Here is a 21,427-nt window from a genome sequence, read left to right on the forward strand (position 1 = left end):
TTTAAAAGCATTTTGATATATATATATATATATATATATATATATATATATATATATCAATATTATAATAAATAAAAACAAAAAAAAAACACGAAGAAAATTACGAGTTGATGTTACTTACACACTCCTTTCGTTAGTTCTTTAAAAAACATGATTAAAAGAAAATTAGGTTTATAATACCCTTAATTAAACAAGAGTAACAATTGTTACAGTTTTTACAATACTTTTTCAACTCTGACACTCTTTTCATGAGATAACTTCTTTTACCAACGATTTTGTCCCTTTTTTTTTGTTAATTGAAACCAGCTTACGCATTCTTGTAATTTTTACATTTTATCTTTGAAATTTCAATCTCGAAAGACATGCATGAAGTGACGCCTAGTCCAAAGAATCTAAGTTAAATAGTTGTAAGGCCGATTATTACGAAAACAATTAACTACTCTGGTTCAATGAAACAATTACAGTAAAACTTGTGTAAGTTGATCACTTCATGTGCATTGTTTTAGTGGCCAACGTAGACAAGTGGTCAACTTATAGAAGGGGTGGGACATTGTTTACTTTTTCGTTTCCTACATGTTGCTATACATTTAAATTTTTTTTTTACTTGACTTAAAAATTTGATTTAGCAAATGGCCAAATGAATATCTCAAGAAATGTGTTTAAACCTAAACGAACTTCAATTTGTTACACAGAAATAATTTTAATATTTAACTAACTTTTTAAAAAAAATTATTTTGTTAGTTATGCATGTGAAGTGTTTAATAAAAATAATTTCTTAAAATATCAGAACACGAAAACATTGAAAACTTTAACAAAACAAAATTATTTTAACACTTCAAAATTTATTCTGTTATTACTACACATATAAGCCTATTTGCTCACTATTGCAACTGGAAGAGCAACTTTTCAACTAACACACCTGTTTTCAATGAATGGTCAAAAGCTGAGTCCCTACAGTTAATGGTCAACTCACAAAAGGGTTTAGATTAGCTTTTTACACTATTTCACCAAACAAGTGAAATATTAACATACATTGCAAAATGACAGAAACTTTTCTGAATTTTTTTTTCTGGTCAACTTATGAGGGTTTTAGAATAGAATTTCATAATACTCCTAGACAAAATTAACTTATTTCAGTGGTCAACATACAAGATAGACAGGTGGTCAAGTTACAAAGGTTTTGCTTCTTTATTATGTAGGAAAATTTCCGTTCTTGATAATTGAGGTCAACTTATTCAGATGTAAAACTTACAAGTGTGGTCAACTTGGCAGGTTTCACTGTATAAATAAATCATTAATATTCTTGTTTTTTTATTACGAAATATTAGGAATTTGTTTACATAATTTCTTCAAAACGTGTGTTAAAACTATGATTATAAGTTATTTAAGAAGAAGAAAGTCAAATGGAGTAAAAGAACAATTTTTGAGATGATGATTCTAAAAATAGCACGTTTTTCTAATCTTTTTACAATTTTTTATTTTAGTAGTTGTTTAACAAAACAAGGCATATCAAACATTTTCCTGATATAGCAATATTTTTTTGAACTGTGCAAAAGTTGAGAAATCATACAAACAACTTTTAAAGCAAATATTTTCAACTTTTTAAGACAAAAGGGTTAGCGCACAAGATTTTCTTTGAATGTTGAATTAAAATTGCATGCCCATAGTTTTTTTGTTCATTTAAAAAACAAAACAATCTGTTAAATTTTTCCCCTGTGCGCACATACGCATTTACTTTTCATTACTCGAATAAATAAGAAGCAATAAAAAAAATAAAATTAATAATTTATCTTCATTTTTCGTAAACAATAGTATTTTTAGTAAATAGTCAGCTGTTCTGCTTCGAATGATATTGTGTGTGATCAGTAGAATATTTTTAATTTCTTAACAAGATTTAATTCTCAGATAGCTGGCAATAATTCTAGGTTTTCTTTCAATAAGAACTTAGCAATAATTTAAAAAGTAATTTTATTTTAAAGAAAAACATAAATTAAAGTACTTAAACGATTGATTAATACATTATTGGACAAATATATACATAATAGAATTTAAAAAAAAATCGCATTAAAATTCAATAAAAAAGTTAGAAAAATAATTCTGCGAAACACGCACAGACAGGTAATTTACAAATTTATTTTAAGATTAAGGCGATATATAAGATGTAAAGAAGTTTTAAAAAACTCTACTCTAAACTCAGCTGCACGACAGCCCATGGAGGGCCAAGGCCTACTGTGCCCATCTCAGTTTTCTGGACCTAGGGCTCTGGGGGGCAGGAGCAGATGTTCCGTTCAGGTGGTCAGCCGAACGCGGAACCCCCAGTGTTTAGTTCCCAATCATGCTTGGTACTTATTTATCGACCCACTGAAGGGATGAAAGGCTGAGTCAGCCTTGCCCGGCCCGAGGAACGACAGCGCGAAGCGCTACCGCTCAGCCACCGGGCGAAGTTTTAAGATGATTAAAAATGTTGACTACGCATTCGTATTAATAATTATAAAATATATATTCAAGAAATTGATAAATATATTATTCCAAATCTATGCATACGTATGTATATTATTGAAATTGTATCAGTTATTGAAAAAGAAAATCAAAAATTAAAAAATAATGACTTTAAGTAAGCACAATCTGGTGCATAATCATATTCTATCAGAAGCACGCCTTTATAAAACTAGACATTCGTTGAATAAAGTGTTTTTTATTCAAAATGCTTTATTTATAATTTCTTTACTAAATTACAAATAAATTATTAAATGACTAAAAAGAAACATCGTATTTTATAGTTTGAAAGAAATAAAAATAAAAGGATTAGCAAACGATTATTAGCGAAAAAAATATGAATGAAATTTTACACTACGCGCGAGAAGTCAAGTTCCTCGCAAGTTTATCACATTTTAATATTAATCGCCCCATTTAATCATTTTTTTATTGTCGCCAAATTATTTTTCAAAAATAATTAATTTTAATTTTTTTCAGCTTCTAATAAATAAAAACAGTTGAAACTTTAGATTTTTGTATTGAAAAATATGTAGATTATTATGGTATAAAAAAATTCATACCTTATAATTCAAAATTTTTTCATCCTCAATTTAATTAAATAATAAAAAATAATTAATAATTACTAAAAATTATTTTTTTCTTGAAATTATCTTTGGGTAAATGAGTTTTATGAGTGGGCGCAATTTTCTTCAAATTGCTTCATTAGTTTTGAAAATATGACTAAAAACGTAAAAAGTGAAATTAACATTAACGGGTACGAACTTTGGATCGCTCTCCTGACCAAACTATGGGGACCATATTTCCCAGATTGCGGCTACCCCCTATATTTTGAAGCTTAGAAATCCAAATATGTAAAAAAAAATACATGTTTATTCAGAGAAAGTACGTTTTTGTGTCTGATTTCGTAACTTAATTAATAGTTAGCACTAATTAATTAGCATATTTGAGGTCACCCCCGGGAACCATTAAGATCGACGCTTAGATCGTGAAAATCCGATCATTAGAACAAAAGTTATTCAGGGTGATATCTTTTTTTTTTTGCGGACTGTACTCCTCAATTTGTGTCACCCCGGACTCTTAAAATGAGTTCCTTGCATTTGGCTACATATTATAGTTAATCTGTTAATCTCATGACCAACAGAATGGGGGTTTAGGGGCAAGCGTTGAATCCACAAAATTTGCTTCAACACATGAAAAACTTATAGTGTCTTTCAACCCCCGTTTATGACCCTGCACTATTAAAATACGATACTCTCATTCACGCATAGATGGAAGGACCATAAATCTACGATACTCTCATTCACGCATAGATGGGAGGACCATAAATCTACGATACTCTCATTCACGCATAGATGGAAGGACCATAAATCTACGATACTCTCATTCACGCATAGATGGGAGGACCATAAATCTACGATACTCTCATTCACGCATAGATGGAAGGACCATGAATCTACGATACTCTCATTCACGCATAGATGGGAGGACTATAAATCTACGATACTCTCATTCACGCATAGATGGAAGGACCATGAATCTACGATACTCTCATTCACGCATAGATGGAAGGACCATGAATCTACGATACTCTCATTCACGCATAGATGGAAGGACCATAAATCTACGATACTCTCATTCACGCATAGATGGAAGGACCATAAATCTACGATACTCTCATTCACGCATAGATGGAAGGACCATAAATGTACGATATTCTCATTCACGCATAGATGGAAGGACCATAAATCTATGATACTCCCATTGACGCATAGATGGAAGGACCATAAATCTATGATACTCCCATTGACGCATAGATGGAAGGACCATAAATCTGTCGAACACAAAAAAAATCTAATATTTATCATCTGTTACAATTGGTGAAATAACCAGATAAACTATTTAAATCGCATTCCACGAATCAATTGTTAAAACACAACTCAACCACAACCTCACTCCAATGCCCATTACCTAACAAAAGGCCTAACTCCAATGGCCTGTTAGATATTTATTTATGGTTTTAAAATCATGCTAGTTGTAAATGGTTAAAAAACCATATAATTTTGTATTCATGGTTTCCTAAATATACTAGTGACAAACGATTTTATAACCGTACAGGTAAAAAATGCTCTTCACCTTAAACTTTATAGTTAATTGAATGGAGAGACTACTACCAGTTTTTTACTGTAATTTTAGAATGGGAATTCTAACTGTGCAATATCGACAGGTTTTTTTCCTTCTTCAGAAGTATCAGTTAGCAAATTTTACTGCAAATCAGTTACATGGAATTAGAACGCAGTCGAAAACTAGTTTTTAGCTCGAATTAGAAAGATCATAATTTAGTCACATAAGTCATAATTTCAAAATAACAGTTTAAGTTAGCGAAACATCTCTGAAAGTTTGCTTAGAAAAAAATAAATATTTCTTTTATAGATTAAGCGATCAAGTAAAATATCAAAAAGTAAAATATTTATAGTCACGATACTGTTCTTAAGTCCTTGATTCTAAAACTCTGAAATACTCAATATTTACTGAAATGGAAACTTTTGTCTCAATAAACACAAAGGAAAAGAAGATTGTCCGAAATTGTCTCAGAAAATTCTTTTCGATGAATCTACTGTACATCTTCGCAGTTTAAAACATGTGTTCACAATTCGAAGAAAATAAATGCCTGAGAAATGTAAGGAAAAATCTAAGTATCTCCGAGAAAGTGAACAAAAAATATCGTGTACGAAGCAAGTGGATTTCGTTATTTGCTATGAGTATTAAAGCTATATTTATCTTTTCTTGAGCTCTTAATACTTTAGATCCCAAATCCTTAGATTAATAGAGCTTAACTATAGAATAGATGTCCTCATAAAAAGAGACATTACTTTCAAGAAAACTTAAAGTATTAAAGTTTTTATAACAACTTTAGTTTTAGTTTTAAAGTTTTTAGATATTGCATTTTTATTTTTATTAGATAAAAATAACTTTCATTATAAATGAAATGTTAATAAATTGATTTTATACCTGAAAGCAAACATCTAACATACATTTACTATTTTATTATATATATATATATATATATATATATATATATATATATATATATATATATATATATATATATATATATATATATATATATATATATATATATATATATATATATATATATATATATATATATATATATATATATATATATATATATATATATATATATATATATATATATTTATATATATATATATATATATATATATATATATATATATTATATATATATATATATATATATATATATATATATATATATATATATATATATAAATATATATATATATATATTATATATATATATATTATATATATATATATATATATATATATATATATATATATTATATATATATATATATATTTATATATATATATATATATATATATATATATATATATATATATATATATATATATATATATATATATATATATATATATATATATATATATATATATATATATATATATATATATATATATATATAAGTTAAAAATACAAAGAAAACTAGAAAAAAATATTAATTTATAAATTGGTTTTAAAAATTTAAAAAAATTAAAATTCAATTTTTTTAAAAGCCGGAAAGCAAAATAAGGAAAAGATATAATCTCGTCGACAGCACACACAATTATGTCGTCAAAAAGGAGGGTTTACTAATATTGCGTTAATGTAGATAAAGCAAAATATATTAATGCAATTGTGTGAGGAGCTCCAAAAGATTGAACATACATATATGGATTATACTCCGTCCTGCTTGCTTCGCCCCCTAATTACTTTGATTACTCTATTATTACTTTGTAGTCATTTTTGTCTTATGTTGCAGCATAGAAATTTCCTTGACGAACAATATCAATTCGATTTTATATAATTATTCTTTTGTGGTATTATCATGACTTATCTATTTTATCTTATCATTCACCTTATTTTTTGTAATTTTCAATCTAATTAAGAAATTTGATTAGCCTGCTAAGGAACCAAAGGTGGACGGTGTCGGCCCCCATTAAACTGTTCTACCGGAAAATGCTCGACTTCACGAGTAGGTAGTCGAGCTACACTGTAAAAATTTTCGGATCAAATTTCGATAAAAATTTTCGGCTCTCAGGGTGCTGGTGCTTTTAGATGTAAAATCCATTTTTTTTCCATCGAAACATGTCACGAACAAAAAATCTGATAAACCATAATTGTCGCAGTAATAATTACCGTAAAACCAATAAATCACTCTAATTAAATAAATCTAACCTTGAAGATTACGGTAAAATATTTTAAGATAAAATGCCGGTACTTTATACCGTAATTTGATCAGGAACTTTTTACAGTGTACCAAAGTGGGTGAGCTATCTTCTCTAAAAAAGATCAAAATTGTGATGACATGTCTTCGGATCATCTTCATTGATATTTCCTAAGCCGACTACTAGAATAACCATTGTGCAGCCCTAGTTTGACGCAAATAAAGTACTACTACTACTAGAATAACAGAAACAACAACTACTACTAGAACAACAAAAACAACAACCACTACTACAACAACAACTACTGCAACGGCGCAGGAACGAAACTAATTTCATCTTATTCTCAGTAGGACGAAGTAGATTTCTTTTTCTGTTTAAAGACAATAATAAGTGAGAAAAAAATTGTTTTTTTTTAAGAAAAGCAATAAAATGATTAAAACAAGCAGGATACTGTCCTGAAGAAATGCTATTCGAAGTGCTATTACCTAATTTTGATCATTAGATTTAAAATAAAACAGTATAACGGTGAATAGAATTAAATGTAGATGAAATAAACGTATCTCGGAAACAATAAAACAGAATGACAAAATGGAATAGTATGTATCACGTTTTTTATAGCGACAACATTTGCAAGAACTTTATCATGAGCCGAAAAAATTCTTATGAAATACATTATGATCAATTAAAGCATCGCATATAATTTAGAAATTACGAAAATATGCTCAAACAATAAGTAATTAAGTAAGTAAATAGTAAAAATAAGTAGCAAAAATAAGTAAGGTTGTAAGAAATATAACTCAACACTTTATCGATGAAAAAGAATAAAAGAATCCGCACATCTTGTGATATATACTTGCGATTAATTTTAACCCCAAAAAACTCTAACTATTACTGCAATCATTTTAGAAGAAAAACCTTTTTATGTGGAAGTAGCCATTAAGTCGAACACATATTTTTAAAAGAAAATGAAGGTTTCTTTTTATTTTGTTTCATTACATTTAGGAATGTGGTCATTAGTTCTCTATAAATCAAGAGTTTTTAGTATTTAGTTTAAGAAGAATAGTTTAATACAACTAAAAAGGAAAAGTTATATGAAAAATTATTAAAAGTTTTTTTTGTTAGAACCAAAACGTTTTTCTTCGTAATTACGACAGAAGATACAATTTTGTAAAGCCCTTTGTTTTTCGCTGTAACATCTATACTTAAAATATATTCCAGGCTTAAGAATGACATTTTAAATATGTTTCATAAAAAAAGACGTGTTCAACTCTAAATGAAAAATGAGTTCCCAATTGAAACTTTAATTAAACTTTCAAAACATATATGTTAAGGGGTGGGGTTATAAAACTACTTAGTCTTGTGTGAATAAAACATCAATTCAGTCAGGAAAAAAAAATAAACGAACTAGCCTACAGATTGGCAAATACATTCTTCTTTTTCGAAAGTCACACATGAATTGAAACTATTCTTAACATCTTATAAGAAAAGATTTCGAACAAATAATATGTTATAGACATTTTAACTGAAAAATCCATGTTTTGTTTTCATTATTATGAGATAATTATTGTTATGAACATGAATGTTGTTATTTTGTGTATTTTTCATTCAACACAAGAGGGATACAAAGTTCATTCGGAAATTTGTGAGAAACATTTAAGGCTTAAGTAGTAACACTTTCAGTAAAAATAACATTTTTGGTAAAAGTAACACTTTCAGTAAAAGTAACACTTTCAGTAAAAGTGACACTTTCAGTAAAAGTAACACTTTCAGTAAAAGTAACACTTTTAGTAGAAGTAAACATTTAGGTCTTGGGGAACATTTAGGTTTATTTAAGACTTGTTAAAAGTGTTAAGGTAGCCTTCTCTAACATCAATGCACTTCCATAGGTGAATTTTCTAAAAATTAAAAGAGCCAAATCATTTAGTCCTTAGAATCAATAAAAAGCGATGCATTTATAGTCCAGTCAATCTCATTTTCGGAAAGAAAGTCAAGCCCAAAAATAAGTTTTTTTTGATCAAAAAATAACTAAAAGGGAGTCAGATCAGACGAATAAGATTTGTGATTTATCATTCCGATTTGTTTTTGTTCAAGAAACTTGATTACCAATCTTACTGAATGAAAAGATGCCACGTTAGAGAATAAGTCTCTGAACGTTCACTTCTTGAAGAAGTTTTGAAGCCCATTTAGAAGTGTACAAATTAGTTGTGATTGTTTTCTGTTTTTCCTGCTTCGCTCTGATTAGTCCTATGAGTGATATAGATTACTTTTTTCTTTGCACCTTGTCATAGCAGGCATGGGATTATCATCAAAATCCCATGCTTAACTTTCTTGACATGTTGGAACGTCATAAAATGGCATGTACGCTTCATCCCTAGTTAGGATTTTGAAATAATAGGATGGTCATAAAGTAATTAAATTAAGTAATTTAAGAATTATCTAACTGAATTACTAACTCAACGAATTTAGCTAATTATTAACTAATTTTGAGTATTCCTGTACTGAGTCTGACAAGCTTTACAGCAAGCAGCAGTCTTCCTATGTGTACTTCCTTCTAAAGAGAATTTATATCTCAGTTAAATTCGGAAAATCATTTGAAAATAGTAGACAGACCTTCATTTCCTAATGCAGATGGTAAAACATATTTCTTTTGTTTATTCTCAGTTTAAAATCACAGAGTATCATAGCACGATAATGTTCTCGCACCTCTAAAATTTATTCTAAATTATTTAAAATTTATTTTACGCTAAACTATTAGTAATTGGTCAATTAAAAAATCGTCTGCTAGTATCTGCTAAACTAGATCGTATTACGACTGCTAAATAAATTATCGCGTATTAAAATACATCGTCTGCTGAAATCTGTATACATAAAATGCTAAGTCCTCATTCACTACTTAACATTAATTCTCTTACTTCCCATTGAGTCATATATTCTTTGGATCATATATTCTTTATGATATAAATGGAAAAACTAAAAAAAAAAAGATCACTAATACCCACACATGTGACCTATGACGTCAGCGCCAGCTAATCATATATAAGTAAAATGGCGTGCTAAAGTTGAGCAAAGTTTTTCCACACAAGTTAGAATTTACGTGAAGTTAAATAAACACAGTTCTGTGTGCACAAAAAATTTTTTGAAATAAAATTCCTTTTAGTCTAAGTCTTTTACTTAACTTAGATGTTTTATTTGTGTATGTATTTTATTGTAACCGTGATATATTTTTGTTTTTCGTGCCTGGCAACTTCGAGGCACAATTATTTGGCTTATGTTCTACACGGCTTCGTGCCTGTCTTTGTGTTAAGTAAGAAATATATCGTGAAAGAATTCAAAATCTTTGTGAAAGAATATAGTATGTGTCATTTAAGGGAATTGATACTCGACGGGCTTGGCTTACTCGAACTAGAATGGAAAGAACAGTTGTCAACGTAAGCAAATGCCACGTTTCAACAACCAATCAGGATCAAAATACCCAATCTACGTCACATGCAACTATTCTATTACATTTAGATATTTTGTAACTATCGAGATAATTTCTGACAAATGACTCAAAATTTATAGTATTGCTAAATAACCCGTTTTTACCAAGATGGAAGTCTCAAATTTGATCCATTCGTTCCTTATTAGATAAATAGAAGGAAAACTAAAAACCAGATGGTCACCACCAATGGATAGTAGATTAAGTTTTAAATCCAACTATTAATTTTTTCTGCGACTCCTCGTTTGCGGGTATCTAAAAAATTCTAAAATGACTTTCGCATACATAAGATATTTTAAAACACTGCTATGGTCACAGTTTTAAATGTTATTCCGTCATTATTTTGATGTTTTACTATAGATTTATGACATTATTTGAAAAAAAGTGATGGAAGTTAGAGTGATAAAAAGTGTTCAACGATGGGCTTGTCTTGAAGTAATTTATTTAAATTTTCTATTTAAGTTATTCATGTAAATAAATATTTAAGATATTATAAATTTCGAAATGCTTTTATATTTTAAGATTGAAGGAAACTTGTCCAATATACTTTCAAACAAACAGAATATTACGTCCTTTTTATTCGGAATTTTCTTTCTTCAAGTGATTTAGTTTGCAATTTTAAATTAAATAGCTCAGAATAGTAATATATCTAAAATTGTTACTCAGTTTGTATGTCAATGCTTCTAACAACCTTGCATTAAATTTTAAGTTTCAACTTTCCGAACAAGTCAAACATTTGATGTCGACGCAATTTTACTTTTATCATGAAAGACACTTCATGGAACAATAGATCTTAAGTTCCTAGCATTTACACAAAAAATGTACTTCGAAACTTTTTGTCACTATAAACGTTATAAAAGAAGCTTTCCTCAGAAATGTTAGAGTGAAAATATTATAGTTCTGAAACGAGTAAATACAGTTTTTCATTGTTGTTTAAAAAAGTAATAAGATAAAAAAATCTCTACTGTCTTCGAAAAATAAACTTCGATAACGTTGTACTTAGAAAAAGACCTTAAAAATGCTTTCAATAGTTATATAAGAATCAATAAGACTGTTCCATACATCGGTACTTTAAAGTTCATGTAACTTTACAACGAGTAAGTCAACAAGGTATAATATAAAGTTTGTTTGAGATTTTTAGGTTTAAGAGTATTGCTTAAGCTTAGAACGTTTATTTAAGTTTAGAAATATTGGTATTGGCCAGTTCTGAGAATTAATGTGACTACTTCCCACATTTTACGATCTGATGGTACCTTAAGATTCATTTATTTACTCTACGAATATGTTTATACAGCATAAAGTTTGGTTTCGATTTTTAAGTTTTGGTTCTCTGCTTAAGCATTGATTGCTTATTTAAATTTAGTTATAACATTGAGAAGTTCTAAGAGTCAATGAGAGTACTTCCCTCATTTTTTTATGATCTGTTGGTACTTACTCATAGAATAGATAAAGGATTAATGTATTTACACTACGATTATGTTTATATAGCATGAAGTTTGCTTTCGATTTTTAAGTTTTTTTTTCTGTTTAGGTATGGAATGTTTCTATAAATTAGGTAGAAAAATCTTCGATAGAAAGGGTTCTAAGAAAAAATGAAACTACAAACCTTCTCACAAACATTTCTTTATGATCTGGATGAACTTTAAGATTAGCGTAACTACCTAACGAGATTGTTTATATAGAATAAATATTGTTTCTGAATTTTAAGTTTTGGCTTTCTGCTTAAACATGGAATGTTTTTGTAGGTTAGATAGAAAAATTGGTGGCGGCAAGTTCTAAGAACCAATGAAACTACATCCCACATTCATTTACGATCTAGTGAAACTCTTAAGATTCATGTAACTACTTTACATGAATGCTTGTACAGCATAATATATTTGTGTTTGGATTTTAGGTGTGAAGCTAAAGCATGGAATGTTTTTAAAAAAAATTAAATAGAAATATTAAAAAGTCGAACGAGTTAAACTACTTTCTACAATTCTTTACGATTTGGTGGTACTTCAAGATTCATGTAATTATTCCACGAGCATATTTAGGCAGCATAAATTTTGCATTAACAGTTTTAAGTTTAGGTGAACGTTCATTTAAATTAAGTAGAAACAACGACAAGTTTTAAGAATCAATGAAAAAACCATTTTTATTTCTTCACGATCCAGCGGTACTTCAAGATTTACGTAAGTACTTTACGAGAATATTTATTCAGCGTAAAATTATTGTTGACTTTTAGGCTTAAATCTATTGTTTAAACAAAAACTGTTGACGTAAGTTAAGTTGAGATATTGGAAAGCTCTAAAACTCTATGAGACTACCTCGTACAATTCATTAAGGTCGGGTGGTACTTTTACTTTATTTATTGAACAAAAAGTTTATTTTAGATTTAGTTTGTTTCAGTAAAAGACTAGAATACTACTCTCCGAATTTAAAGTGTGGTAGTGTAATGAGCATACTTGTAGCATCTTTGTATAATCAATAAGAAGGAATTTCGAACCGCCATCAATAGCCCATTAATATAGTTGTAATGCGACCTTAACAACCAAAGCAGCATTTTTTAAGTGATTGCTAAACTAACGTTTAATTTTCTGACTTTAATAAAATTTAGTTCACAAAATTTCACAATATATTAAAAACAGTAATACAAATATACTAAAAAAGAGAGCAGTATAAAAAAATAAGCGAGCATTGTAGCAATTTCTTTTTAGCCTGAAGTAGTTTCTTTTCAGTAAAAGACTAGAAATAGAATCTTTCTTGCTCATTAGAGAATAATTTCATACAATGTACTTGCCCATTACGTTCTCAGTTTCCCAATTACTTCTTTGAACGAAATGACCCGGGCCCTCCATTTTCTTAGAACTTTTTTTTCTCACCTCAATCAAAGAAGTCCTTTAAAGAAATCAAGAGTCATTTAAGAGGAAAAAAAATGGTTTTGAAAGGTGATTAGCTTGGATAGAATGGAAAAGAAATTGCGGTAACGTGTATTTTAGAGCACGGTGAAATTAGACCCCATTTGGTTTTAACTTCATGCTTTACGTAAATTGACTCAAATATCATCTCTTATTCTGAAATTTTACATTACTTTATTTATGAATTATTCTGATTCATGAGCTGATATATAGATTAATATTCGAAATAAAATTAGTTTGTAATTTAAGCATACGAGAAGCACAGAGATAGCATTAAGATGAACTCGAAAAAGCCTTAAAAATACGAAATCTGATTATTAAGTGTTAAATTATGCGTGTTAAAATTACTTTAAACCGTTCACTGAGATTTAATAAATAAAATATATAAAATGCCAACAAAGATTGACCTGTTTCAAAATAATTTATTTGAATTTATTATTGGATTAAAATGATGTTCCAAAGACAAGAACGTATTCTAAAAAAGCAGAAGCGAATTTCTGAATACAAATATCTTAAACTATGGTTAGAAAAATGCTCTTTTATATATATATATATAAGTTCAAAAAGAAGAATAAAACAAAGAAAAATAATAGACATATGAAAAAAAGGGGGGAAATAATAAGTAAAAAAAAAAAAAAAAAAAGGATGTAATTTTATTTAAAAAACCGGAAAAAAAGATATAATCTTTTCTTCAGCCCACACGATTATATCCGCAAATCAGAGTGGCTGAAAACGTGTGGGCTAAAGAAAAGATTATATCTTTTTTTTCTCCAGTTTTTTTAAATAAAATTTCATCCTTTTTTTTTACTTATTATTTCCCCCCCTTTTTTTTCATATGTCTATTATTTTTCTTTGTTTTATTCTTCTTTTTGAACTTATATAATGAGTTCTGTTTACTTGTAGCTTAAGCGCAATGAATGAAACTTATTGCTTCTCTTAACTTCCTTCGTGTGTTTATATATATATATATATATATATATATATATACACATATATACTGCTCATAAGCTGCAATATAAAACTCATAAAATAAGTTCAATAAGTTCCTGACAGTTTTATACAGATATAATTTGTTTTGGCTATATTGATATAATGTAAGAAAGCACTCTTTTTGCAGATAGAATCGTGTGAGCTGATGAAGCGATTATATATTTTTTCTCCCGTATTTTTCATTAACTTTCTTAAAATTTTTTATGTATTTCATTGTATTTTACTTTAGTAATTTTCTTCTTCTCTTTTCCTTATTCTGTAATTTTTTCCATGTTTTCTCTGTATTTTGAACTCTGTATTTTGAATCTAAAATAAAAAAAATTAATAAATTAAAAAAAAAGAAAGTATTAGTTTTAGTATTAGTTCTCTTTTTCTTTTACACTAGTTGGTTCCGCCCTCCTGTTCGATGACCCCCGAAGATGGTTGTGCAATTTTAACTGATTTTCATTGCAAATTATGTTGATTACTAAATTAAATCTATTTGAAATGTATTCTAGAGGAAAATTAATTTAAATCAATTATTGAAATCTTTATAAATAAATTCCTTTTGTTAAAAATTTAAAATTTTAGTCAATGAGGAGCTATGAAATAATTGACATGTAATAGGAAAAATTGCATAAACAAAAGAACAATTTTGCTTTTGAAGAACAACATGTATGACGGCACGTATACTAATTTTTTTTAAATGTTTCGTTTTTCATAACTGTCATCAACTTCTTTCTAGGCGTCTTCGAGCACGCTTTTTCTTATTATGCTTAAAATATGTAAAAGCACGACTGCTATTCATTTTTCACTAAATAGCAATAATAATGAACAAGAATTGTAATGAATAATGATACTAATGAATATCAATAATAATGAATAAAAGTAATATTATTGAGCCTGAATAAGTTTAATATAAAAATAATATCAAACACTGTTGATATGAACTGTTCGTTTCTAACGTTTCAATTCTTTTCAATTTATAATTCAGGCGAGAAAAGAATTTTTATTCCGAAAATTGTAGATACGTAAGTTTGCGCTTTCGTGTTTATGACAGTTCACATGCTTGATATTTTTGATATTTCAATTCTTTGCAGTTAATGCAAATGAGGAATTAATTATTAATTACTTTCACACTATCTTTAAATAATATCTCTGCCGAAAACACATTTTTTAATGAACAAATATTAAATAAGAATTAAAAAATAATAAATTTAAGAGCCGTAATTTTTTAATCGTTTGGATTTCTGTGTATTCCTATGAGTTTAAGAATATATCATTTATTCGGTAAATATCTAATAAGTAAACTATATATCTAATAAGTAAAATGAAACTTTATAATTTTCAAACCATCCCATCTAAATTCATTTTTAAATTCAAGAGCAAATTTAAAAATATCGTAAATAAGTAAGAAAGCAATAAGTTTAAAAACGACACACTAATTTAAAATAAAACAAAGATATTCGGGCATAACGCTTTCAAACTTTTAACTCTCCGTCTTGTTTCACTAAAAATGCTTTGAAATGAAAGCTTATGTTAGTTGAAATGTCCTTAAAACTACAAGTAAAACACTAAAATAGCAAGTTAGAGGATAACGTAAAGCCAAGATTTGGTTTAACTACAAAAACTATTACATTTTCTGTAAGGATTTCTGAATTGTTTTACGTAAAGAGAACGATTTTTATGTATACTTTTATGCAGTATTTTGGATTTTAAAATTGAATAGTTTAAGTTATGCTTGTTTAAAAAATGTTACGGCTTATATTTTTCATCTGGAAAATTTTGGCAATAAAACAAAATCATTAGTATTGAAACATTACAAGATTGTCCACTATTTTATAACTTTCATGAAGTTATAAAATAGTTGTTTAAATATTTTTGTTACATAAATTGGAATAAATTCACAATTTTCCTTCGAAATATATCTAATTATTATGATGCTAGCCGACTTTGGTTACCAGCTTGTTTACTTTTCAATCTTATCTGCTCAATATATAACTTTAATAGTAACCAAGCCGAATGCACTGCATAGTTGTACTTAAATACTCTAATTCTCCAACCTCTCCTCAAACTAGAACACCTTAACTAGTTTTAAACAATATATTAACGAAATGTTTTCACTGTTTAGTTGTTGCCCGTGCGGAATTACTTTTACTTAAATTTTAACTATTTTCAAGAGATGTTCACTATATTTTTTAATATTTTATAACCGTCGTTGAACAGTCGACCCAATTTAATGGGTTTACGACTGCTAATGTTCAACTCCGCAGTATTTTAATTTTGAACCCAATCTAGAAGACAAGGGAACTCCTGGATCCAGCATTGGGAGAAATTTGTCTTCGTGGAGGACTTCTTGATGGAACTAACCCGCATTTGCGTTACATGGAGAGGAAGACCACGAGAACCTCCCACGGCTAGCCGGATAGCAAGTGGACTCTAACCTATGATCCGTCTACCACTGAGGATATTTTGACGTCAGCACTGTGGTCGGTGTAAGTCGGATGCGGAATTCGTATCGACTGGGATTCGAACCCGGTTCGCCGCATTGGAAGGTGAACGCTCTCTCCCCTGAGCCCTCGCGGCTCATGTTCACGATATTGGCAAAGTTCTTCATGTATTGAATTTTAGTAATAGTTTAAAATCTGTCCGGTCGCCATGAAATCACTCAAACAACCGTAAGTATACGTTCAATACATTGAACATTGTAGCAGAAGAAGTATTCTCCTCTCTGTCATGAGATAAGATAAAAAAAAACTCATTCCAATGCACCATTACTTACTGTACTACTTCCTTACTCACCTCTCGAGCCAAAACTTGGGAACTTAATATGTATGTGTCATTGTTCTAATAAGACAAGTTCCATCTCTAATAACTATAATGACGTCATAGTAGTCATAACAAAAGCTCCGTCACTAATAATTGGCGTGGTAGTATACGGCACCATTAAACCGTTTATGTTAAAAATTTCTACTGTCATTTTGGAAATGATCAAAAATAAAATTAAGTAATTTGTTCGTTAATAAATTTTTACATCTATAAAAACACAAAATTGCTTTAAATAAATGCTTACCGTGTAACTAATTATTTTACACCACTTAAATTATTACTTAAGACACCCTAACAAAGTGATACGAAATAAATACTTAACGTATAACTTATTTTTTAACACTACTTAAAAAATTATTTAAGTCAACTTAAAACAAATTAATAATAACTATAGTGTTGCCAAGAGATGGAGAAATACCCGAGCTTATGGCGTCAGAGAAGAGAAATGTAGAGTGCTAAAAAAACGAACCAATCTGAATAACTTTTTATCTAATGATCGGATTTTCACGTTCTAGGACTCAGTCTTAATGACTCAAAAGGGTAACCTGAAATATGCTTATTAATAAGTGCAGACGATATTTAAAGTATGAAATCAGACACAAAAACTTACTTTCTCTGAATAAACACGCCTTTTTTTTCAACGGATTTGGATTTCTAACCTCCAAAATATAGGGGGTAGCCGCAATTTGAACAAATATGGTCCCAATAGTTTGGTCAGAAGAGTGCCTCAAAGTTTGGATTCTTTAATGTTAATTTTACTTTTAGCGTATTTTGCTATATTTCGAGAACTTTTTAAGCGAATTTAACATTTTTTTACCTACAATCATAAAATTTTTTTATCCAAAGATAATTCCATGCAAAGATAATTTTTTAGTAAACATTTATTATTTTTTATTATTTTATTCAAGAATTCTCGAAAAAAAATTTGAATTGTAAGGTATAAAAGTTTTTGCATAATTTTTAAGAATGCCAATTATTTTATAGAAAAATACAAAATTTGAGCAAAATCGGCTGAATAGTTTCTGAGAAATCGAATTTTAAGTATCTGACTTTTTTGAAATTCAATTTCTAAGGAACTATGGTTTTAAAACTATGGTTTAATGGTTTCAAAATTAGATAAAATATGTTAGAAAATCGGTAGCGACGTCATAGCAGATGAGTTGAAAGATCTCCTGACACTTTACTGAAATAAATCTGGATTCATCTTCATTTAAAATTTACTATACAATATAAAGTAAATAATCTAAAATTACTCTAAAATTTACTGTTAAATAGTATTCAGACTACATTTTGCAGTAATATTTAATAGAAAAGTTACCTTAATTTATTACCGCATGACTGCACATAAATTGGAATCAATGTATAAGTAATATTCATCAAATTCAAAGTATTCTTTACTTAAATTTACTTAGTATGTGAATTAAATTGCAATAATCTTGAAAGACTATACTGTCAGCAATTTATTTAACGTTATTAAGGATAGTAATGCAACGAATCAAGCTACTATAAAAAACAGTTCTTTTTTATAAAATCACATTTATTTGATAACAACGCATAAACTCAACAAAATTAAATTAAAATACCCTTAACGGGGGAGTAATAACCTTTCAAAATAAACTGAAAAACCCGTAACCGGTTAGTATGAACCTTAAATTTAAAACAAAATTTATTCTCATCAAAAGTCAACAACAGTCTCTGATGTTCCATAAATTTTCTCGTTCTTTTATTTTTAATTCATCTCGTTATATATTTTGTTTTCATTCATGCTTTTGTTAGCCAGATATCTTTTAGATGTTTTTTAGATTTTAAATTAATGATTATTAATGATAGCAGTGGGATGCTGATGCGGTTACACTTAGAACTACTTGCAATACCCTCATTAGGCCTCTTCTCGAATTCGGCTTTCCAATCTACTGTTTCGCCTCTGACACTAACTTGAAAAAATTAGAATAAGTCCAGCTAAGCCCGCATTATAGCTGGACTCAAGCGCAGTTGTTCATCAGATATCGTTCTCTTTGAAGCCGACCCTGCAACCTCTGCAACTCAGAAGATAGGCTAACCTCGTAAAATATTACAGCAAGTTCACCAGCTATGGTAAACTGAACAACACTTCAAAGTACCTAAATTCGTGGAAGTACAGTCAAAATCTAAAGAAAAACAGCCCTTTCAGTGAAGTCACATCTCAACAACTTTTGCAACAAAAAGTCTTTATTTTGCAAAACAAGTCTTTTTAAAGAAGTTCCTGGTGTCCGTTTCTATCAGATCCTGTAAGCAAAAAAAGACTTCATCCCAGATTATCTTGAGCAATTGGCTTTGGAAGTCATTAATGACATTTATAAAATAGATATTATGATAGCAGTAAAACTGAGGACTCGGCAGAGAATGGAATTTACATAGAAACACCTCAACGCAAAATTTTTGCTTTTACCCCAACTTTTGCTCTGTCTTCAGTAGTGAACTACTTGCAATTGAGGTTGGACTTGAGGCGATCATTGAAGAGAACAACTTTTAAGACATATGGCTCTAGATGGATAACCGCAGAGCACTCCAGCATCTTAACCCCTTCTTCTCGCTCCCGTGAAAATGACGGGGTGATGTTTCGCCCATTATTTTTCGCTCCCGTGAAATTTCCGGACAGGAGTGTTCAGTACAACGCGCCTATAAGAAGAAAACAAATTCATTTCTTTTGGCCGGAAAACATTTTATTTCTCATTTTACACACCAGATGGCAGGTAATTTTTTAAGGTAATTTTAGATAGTTAGTTTATTTTAAACTACATGTCAGCACTAATCAAATGCATGTATTTGGCAAAATAGGCACTTTTATGACCGTTTTCTTGAAAATTACCCGATCGTTAAGGGGTTAAAGACAGTTTAAATATTGGTGACCGTACAATTAACTAAGAACCACTTCGTAACACCACAAAATACAAAATCACACGTGGATATTTATGGCAACGAAATATCAGACAAACTCGCCAAAGAAGGTTACTGTCAACAGACTTCTAATACCATCAAATTAACATAACTGTCTACTTCCCCCCACCAACAACTGGTACTTGGCTACCGAACTAGGATTCTCTATTTTCTCTTCGGGAGACAGATCTACCCAAAGTCCCCTATTGCTCCTCTCTAGTGGTCACCTAAAGTGTCATTCTCTGACGGAGTGATCCCCTTTGTCCTAAATGCCAGTTTCATCAGGTCACTCTCAAACATATCTTGAACTGTCTTATACTCAGCAGAAGAGAAATCTACTCCTCTTTTCTCTTTGTCATTGACATGCTTTAAGACAGCGGTTTATTCAACCTGGCATGACAAAGCCAGATTAGGTTGGAGATAAGACGAAGAAGATGATAGTATACAATCAAAAGTGCACTTATCTCTGTATCATACCTTCGTGTAACTTCAATGGTTTTAAAATTTCATGAAATATGCATGAAAACCAGAAGTAATACAGATGAATAACTATTACAGATGAATTGAAAACTGCCCTGATCTTCTACTGACAAAAATCAAGATTCATCTCCCTTAAATATTCATTGTCAAATATAAAGTTAATTTTAAAGTAAAATTAAAAAAAAAAAACTATTAAATATTACTAAGGAGACTAAATTTTACAGTAATATTTACGCCAAAAGTTACCTTAATTTATTACAGTATGATTATACATATGTTAGAACTAACTACTAAATCATTTACATTAAATTCAAATAATTTATTATTCAACTTTGTCATGAGACATAACTGATAAAAATCTTATGGGAATATTTTGTAAGCAAATGATTTAACTCTAATTTATATGAAAATTTGAAGTATCATTTCATTTTTTATTCACAATACCATAAATTTAAACTTATATCCTCTGTATATCAAATTTCGAAGCCTGCCAACACTCATACATGATTTACAAAGTATTTTCAAGAGTTCAAGTCGTTGAAATAGTAATTCGCTATCAATATTCTATCATAATACTAACTATGCACCCTTTCAAAATTCTAGGTTGAGTTAATTCCTAAGTGTATGCAAATTACAATTTTGAATTAATATTACGGATGCTTTGTGAGCATTTAAATCCTTCTTCGACGAAATTAACTGAAACTTAACAAGTATTCTAATTTGAATGATGCACTCGATGACATCTCGAACAGATACTGGAAATTCTAACTTTGTCTAAGTAACTCTAAGTGCCTCCTTTGAACCTGCTTGCGGTTACTCGCTATGTTTTCGCAAGCAGAATCAATCAACTGCAAAGTGTAATGAATGGATTTAGTGGATTTTAGGATTCAAGACTTCTAGACTTATTTTGAAGTTGTGATCTTTTGAGAGTATGGTTGCCATAATCGGATTTCTTAAAATCATGAAATTTAATTAGATCCTTAGTAATTGCGAAAGATATATATATTATATAAATTTATATTTGGAAATGATATTCGGGAAGTAATCATACATTTAAAAATTAATAGTTACGTTTTAACTATTAATA

Source organism: Parasteatoda tepidariorum, chromosome 10, assembly GCF_982258835.1.
Source record: "Parasteatoda tepidariorum strain Cologne lab strain chromosome 10, Ptep-v5.0, whole genome shotgun sequence".
NCBI lineage: Eukaryota > Metazoa > Arthropoda > Arachnida > Araneae > Theridiidae > Parasteatoda > Parasteatoda tepidariorum.